A 7,543-nucleotide genomic window follows, 5' to 3' on the forward strand; every position below is an offset into this window, starting at 1 on the left:
TTCAACCAGCCTGGTCAATATCCAGGGATTCTGGCAGTTGTAGTCCCAAGCAGCTGGAGAGGACCAGGTGATCTGGCCTTGAGTGCTCCATGTTGTGCTGCCTAGGGTATTTTTATTGCATTTCTATACAGCCCAATATCTAAAGCTCTGGGCGGTTCACAAAAGTTAGAACCATTCAAAATATAAAACAAATAGGATATGGCTACCAGCCTTGATGGTTATGTGCTACCTCCAAAATCCGAGGCAGTAAGGCTGTGTGCACCAGTTGCTGGGGAACATGGGTGGGAGGGTGCTGTTGCACCATGTCCTGCCTTGTTGGTCCCTGGCCGACGGACGGCTGGCCAATGTGTGAACAGAGTCCTGGACTAGATAGACCCTCAGTCTGATCCAGCATGGCGCTTCTGATGTTCTTAATATACAAGTACAACCAGGATAAAAACAAGCAGCAATGCAGAGATTAGTACAGGTTTAAAATAGTGAAGTTAAAATTTTTGTAGGTAGGCAAGATATAAATTGAATTAATAATTAAGCCCAGACAACTGCCCATGTTGTCCATCGTCAAATACGTGTGTAAATACCTTTCATGTAGACCAGCCTTCCTCAACCTGGGGCGCTCCAGATGTGTTGGACTACAACTCCCAGAACGCCCCAGCCAGCTCTGCTGGCTGGGGCATTCTGGGAGATGCAGTCCAACACATCTGGAGCGCCCCAGGTTGAGGAAGGCTGATGTAGACGGTTACCCTTTAGACGGCATCAAGCAATTTCCTACTCTTGATAGCAGCACAAGCAGGCCTGAGGGGTCCTTCCTTTTATAGCCACTCTTATGAGCAGGCTTCCTCTGCCCTGCAGTTAATCATGTCAGAAGAACATCAGAAGAGCCCTGAGGCTGGATCAGACCAGGGGTCCATCTAGTCCAGCACTCTGTTCGCACAGTGGCCACCCGGCCATCGGTCAATGACCAACAAGCAGGACCTGGTGCAACAGCACCCTCCCACCCATGTTCCCCAGCAACTGGTGCCCACAGGCTTACTGCCTCGAATACTGGAGATAGTGCACAACCATCAGGGCTAGTAGCCATGGATAGCCTTCGCCTCCAGGAATTGATCCACCCCACTTTTAAAGCCATCCCAATGGGTGGCCGTCACTACATCTTGTGGTAGTGAGTTCCATAATTTAACTATGCCCTGTGTGAAGAAGTCCTTCCTCTTATTTGTCCTGGATCTCCCACCAATCAGCTTCATGGCATGACCCTGGGTCCTAGTATATTGAGAGAGGGACAAAAATGTCTCCCTATTCACATTTTCCACCCCAGGCATAATTTTGTGCACCTCTATCATGTCTCCCCATAGCCTTTTTTCCAAGCTAAACAATCCCAGCTGTTGCAACCTTCCCTCCTAGGGGAGATGCTCCAGCCCCCCTTAATCAATTTAGTTGCCCTTTTCTGCACCTTTTCCAGCTCTATAATTTCTCTTTTTAGGTGTGACTAGAACTATATACAGTGTGGTCACACTATAGATTTGTATAAAGGCAGTATGATACCGGCAGTTTTATTCTTAATTCCTTTTCTTACCACAAGATGTAGTGATGGCCACCAATTTGGATGGCTTTAAAAGGGGGTTGGATAAATTCCAGGAGGTGAAGGCTATCCATGGCTACTAGCCCTGATGGTTGTTAAGTATATGAAAGAAATACTTGCTTAGTCATTAAAATTGTGTGTGTATGGCTATCTCAGGGTTAAACAGAGAAAGTCTATCTGTGGGCAATTACCTTGAGATAGAGGCTGTTCTGGGAACCTTGCCAAGATTCTAAGTTAGCCTCATCACAGCTGTATGTAATGTAGATAAGAATTGTGTAGATCTGTATATAGTTTCTCACTTGTGTAAAATGGAACTGATCACTGATCACTGATCACTGCTCTATGATCACTGCTCTCTGTGTATGCCTCAGTGTGCTGATCTGAACTGATCTGAATTGAACTGCACAGAAGCCTGAAGAAAATAAACCAGCTCTGCTGTGTAAGACCTGCGTGATGTGTGTTTGTTTCTGAGCACAAACAGAGTTCCAGAAAGAGAAAAGTTCTGGCACAATAACCCAACAATGGTTGTGTGCTACCTCCAGTATTTGAGGCAATGAACCTGTGTGCACCAGTTGCTGGGGAACATGGGTGGGAGGGTGCTGTTGCACCGTGTCTTGCTTTGTCAGTTCCTGGCCAACAGATGGTTGGCCACTGTGTGAACAGATCCCTCTCTATTCGGCCCTGGTTAGGTCTCATCTAGAGTATTGCGTCCAGTTCTGGGCTCCACAATTCAAGAAGGACGCAGACAAACTGGAGCGTGTTCAGAAGAGGGCAACCAGGATGATCCGGGGTCTGGAAACAAAGCCCTATGAAGAGAGACTGAAAGAACTGGGCATGTTTAGCCTGGAGGAGAGAAGATGGAGGGGAGACATGATAGTCTGCCTGGCGCCTACACTGTACTGCTTTCGTCGCCAGCTGAAGACCTTTTTATTCTTTCAGTTTTTTAACACTTAATTTTAACCTAAATTTAAATCTTACTGTTTTAACTCTGTGTTTTAATCTTACATCAATTTTGCTGTGTGGTTTTATCCTGGTTGTGCTTTTTATATTGTATTTTGTAATTGTGCTTTTAACCTGTTGGTTGTTTTATTGTGGTTTTAATTTTTGTGAACCGCCCAGGGAGCTTCAGCTATTGGGCGGTATACAAATGTAATAAATAAATAAATATGATAGCACTTTTCAAATACTTGAAAGGTTGTCACACAGAGGAGGGCCAGGATCTCTTCTCGATCCTCCCAGAGTGCAGGACACGGAATAACGGGCTCAAATTAAAGGAAGCCAGATTCCAACTGGACATCAGGAAAAACTTCCTGATTGTTAGAGCAGTACGACAATGGAACCAGTGACCTAGGTAGGTTGTGGGCTCTCCCACAGTAGAGGCCTTCAAGAGGCAGCTGGACAACCCTCTGTCAGGGATGCTTTAAGGTGGATTCCTGCATTGAACAGGGTGTTGGACTCGATGGCCTTGTAGGCCCCTTCCAACTCTGCTATTCTATGATTCTATGACCCTGGGTCTGATCCAGCAGGGCTATACTGATGTTCTGATCCAGCATTAGAGGCACAAAACCGATGCACACCAGTTGCTGGGGAACATGGGTGGGAGGGTGCTGTTGCACCACGTCCTGCCTTGTTGGTCCCTGGCCGATGGCTGGTTGGCCCCTGTGTGAACAGAGTGCTGGACTAGATGGACCCCTGGTCTGATCCAGCATCAGGCTCTTCTGATGTTCTTATGTTTTTATAATGCCTGACATGGAGTTTGCCTTCTTGACAGCTGCCGCACGTTGGGTTGACATTTTCAAGAGCAGTTCTACCAAAGAGCCGTTAACACCAAAACAACCATTTGCCCTAATTCCGGCTCCTATGGGTGGGAGTGGAGGAATAAGCAAATCTAATATTCAGAGCAGATGACCTGGGTGCCGCAGGGCAGCAATTCCTGCGATTGTGTTGGCTGTAAATAGCGTTGCTTTTTTTAGTGCCTCAAGAGTGAGGCAGGCCAAGCGTTATAGACTTGTCCTCCAACCCTCTTCAAGAGTTGTCAAAACATGTTCCCGGCGCTTTTGCCCCGCCGGGGAAGCCCCCTGCGCTGATGGAAGTAGCTGAGAAGCCGTTGACTACATCACAGAGTTGTTCTCCGCAGACCTGCCGGGCTCTCGGGTTACAGATGGGGCAGCGGCTGGGATTCAGGTAAGGGCCGCACATCCCCTTTCGGATCTTGAAATCAGCTGCCCTGCTGAGCGGCTCGATTTAGCCAAGGGATTGAGTTTCTCTTTGGAGGGGTTGAGGCCTGGCTGCTCCACCGGCTTTCTCAGGCCGGTGGAAAGAGCGGAAAGGTTAAAGTGTGTCCTGCCGGAGGCTGTGACGGCAGCGTAGCCAGGGGAACCGGCATGCCTGACGTGGTGCCAACTCTCCGGGACACTCTGTGCGGCGTCTGGAGCCACCCTCCCGGCCTCCAGCTCTGTTCACGGAGCCAAAGCTCTCTCTGTGAGTTTGTTTTCTTGTTTTCTCCTCTTTGGTAGAGAATGCCACACAAGCACGCCCATCATCAGCCTCTCTCTCTCTCTCTCTCTCTCTGTGTAGTTGTGGTGGTGGGGTGCCTGGTAGTTTGACTCTGTCTTTAACGGCTGGCTTCAATCCTAACGCTCCTCCTCTTGGGATTGGAAGCTTCCATGTTTCCAGAATGCGTCCGGTCATCATATTGCATGCAGGTTTTCCTTCCCTTTCTTTATCCACTCAGAACCAACAGAACAGGCTGAGACCACAATACCTGATGGAACGCCTCTACCCGTGCACTACGTTCAACATCTAAGGTCCTCCTCCGGGTGCCAGCTCAGAGGACACCAACAAGGGAGCGGGCCTTCTCTGTGGTGGCCCCCGAATTATGGAACGATCTCCCCAATGAGGCCCACCTGGCACCAACACTGTTATCTTTTCAGGTCAAGACTTTTCTTTGCTCCCAGGCATTTAACAGCATATGTTGTTAACTGTCTTTGGCCTGGCTAAGAGTTTTAAAATTGTTTTAAATGTTAGCTGTTTTTATATTTTTATGGTTTTACATTTTGTATATTGATTTTTAATGTTCAGGTTTTTTATCTTTGTAAACTGCCCAGACAGCTTCAGCTATGGGGTGGTATATAAATGCAATAAATTAAATAAATAAATAAATAAGAACTGCCTTCCCCGGTCAAAGAAAGAGGTCATCTAGCCCAGTGTCCTGTCTCCGACAGAGGCAAGTCAGAAGCTTAAAGGCAGGCAGACTGATACAATAGGCATGGCCGGGATATAGGGATAAATGCCAAGTTCTACATCTAGGAAATAGAAACCAAATGCACAGTTACAAGATGGGGGATACTTGGCTCAGCAATACTACAAACAAGAAGGATCTTAGAATTGTTGTAGATCACGAGCTGAATATGACCCAGCAGTGTGATTTGGCTGCAAAAAAAGCAAATGCTATTTTGGGCTGCATAAATAGAAGTATAGCTTCCAAATCACGTAAGGTACTGGTTCCTCTCTATTCGGCCCTGGTTAGGCCTTATCTTGAGTATTGCGTCCAGTTCTGGGCTCCACACTTCAAGAAAGATAGTACACACTATCAGACAAGCTGGAGCGTGTTCAGAGGAGGGCAACCAGGATGAAACAAAGCCCTATGAAGAGAGACTGAAAGAACTGGGCATGTTTAGCCTGGAGGAGAGAAGATTGAGGGGAGACATGAGAGCACTCTTCAAATACTTAAATTGTTGTCACACGGAGGAGGGCCAGGATCTCTTCTCGATCCTCCCACAGCGCAGGACACAGAATAACAGGCTCAAGTTAAAGGAAGCCAGATTCCGGCTGGACATCAGGAAAAACTTCCTGACTGTTAGAGCAGTACGACAATGGAACCAGTTCCCTAGGGAGGTTGTGGGCTCTCCCACACCAGAGGCATTCAAGAGGCAGGTAGACAACCATCTGTCAGGGATGCTTTAGGGTGGATTCCTGCATTGAGGAATCCAACTCTGCTATTCTATGACATGTTTGCCCAAGGCAGCCTTGCCCAAGCTGGGGCCTTCTGGATGAGCTGGGCTGCAGCTCTCGTAAGTCCAACACATCTAGAGAGCATCAGGTGGGGAAAAGCTGGCTTTAGGCACAGAACTGCTCATCATGGAAGCTCTACTGGGATCTCATGGCAAATGTCCATCACTCAGTCGATGAGTTTGGCCCCTTCAGTACGAGGGCTGAATTCCACCTGGAGAACAGGTGGAACCCCCCCCCCAAAAAAACAGCCCCCAAATACCTGCATATTTTAACTTGAAGCTCTTGCTACCAGCAACTTAAGCCTTAGGAGAAACATTTTAGAATGGAGAAAAACTGTGCAAAAACTCTAAGACCCCCCCAACCAGTGGAGGCTGGTGGCTCTGCTGTCAGTGGGGCTGCGAATCTGCTCCGGGTTTCAGCCAGAAGTCTAAAAGAGCACCTTGGAGAGCTCCTTTTGAGTTCTGACTGAAACCCGGAGCGGATTCTCCGCCCCACTGACAGCGGCGCCGCCAGCCTCCACTGCACCAAACGGTCAGGGGAAAATGAGTGTGGCCATCTGATTGGCGGCCAGTCAGTCCGGATTGGACTCCCAAGAGGTCAAGATTTGGCTCATGGCCTGAGATTGCCCTGTGCTGGTCTACCACTTTTTTTAAAGAGGCCTTCACCGGGACTTAGGGCCCGCTCCCTTCGTGCCAAATAGGACTGCCTTCTTTTTTTAAGCCTTTGCGGCCTCCTCTGCTGTCTTCCGGGTGCGCTAACGGCAGCTCCCAACCTGCCCGGCCTCGTTAGCCTTGTGAAAGCCTACGCTAATTAGACAATTGCTCCTGTGCCGTTGTTTGCTGGCTGGCGCGTGGCGCAGTCTGATTAGGGCTAATGAGGTGAGCGGAATAGTTTGGGGGTGTTAACTCGCTGCTATGCCGCAGACAACAATGTATGAATCACTGTTCTGTTCTTAGCGAAGGAAAGAGGAGCCGGCTGTGCGTGGCTGGTGCAACAGCCTTAATTGGCCGTCGGTCACGGCCACGGGTCAATGGTCCTAGCACATGCCTCACACAGCGCAGAGTTAAGTTATGGAGTTCGCTACCACGAGATGCACCACCAATTTGGATGGCTTTAAAAGGGGGTTGGATCAATTCCTGGAGGCGAAGGCTATCCATGGCTACTAGCCCTGATGGTTGTGTGAGGCCTCCAGTATCGGAGGCAATGAGCCTGTGTGCACCAGTTGCTGGGGAACATGGGTGGGAGGGTGCTGTTGCACCTGTGTCTTGCTTTCTTGGTTCCTGGCCGACGGCTGGTTGGCCACTCAGAGTGCTGGGCTAGATGGACCCTTGGTCTGATCCAACAGGACTCTTCTGATGTTCTGATGTTTCGTGTGCAAAAGCGTTCCCGTTCCAAAGCATCTTGAACTGCTGTTTTCGGATAGACCTCAGAGCACAACGTCAGTCTAGGTGGATCCCTGCTCTGACACATTTATTTATTTATTTATTTATTTATTTATTTATTTATTACATTTCTATACCGCCCAATAGCCGAAGCTCTCTGGGCGGTTCACAAAAATTAAAACCATCATAAAACAACCAACAAGTTAAAAGTATTTCATACGTTCAGTCTGAGCATACCAAGTAGTAGTATGCCTTATAGGCATTCATGTTTCAAGGCAAGAAACAGTCACAAGGAAGCTGACGATACTAAGATTCTGTGCGCTATCTGGCCGACGGCTGGCTGGCCACTGTGCGAACAGAGTGCTGGACTAGATGGACCCTTGGCCTGATCCAGCATCAGGGCTCTTCTGATGTTCTTACCTAAAAATATAAATGCCACATTAAATGAAGTTAAAAAAAATCAGTTCAACAAACCTTACGATGGAACCAATTGCAATTTTAAAGAAGCGACCAGTAAAACACAGAATAATTGTTTTAACAGGCTTCGAATATCGGAAGGTGTTCAGTGTGT

Source organism: Elgaria multicarinata, chromosome 1, assembly GCF_023053635.1.
Source record: "Elgaria multicarinata webbii isolate HBS135686 ecotype San Diego chromosome 1, rElgMul1.1.pri, whole genome shotgun sequence".
Classification (NCBI taxonomy): Eukaryota; Metazoa; Chordata; class Lepidosauria; order Squamata; family Anguidae; genus Elgaria; species Elgaria multicarinata.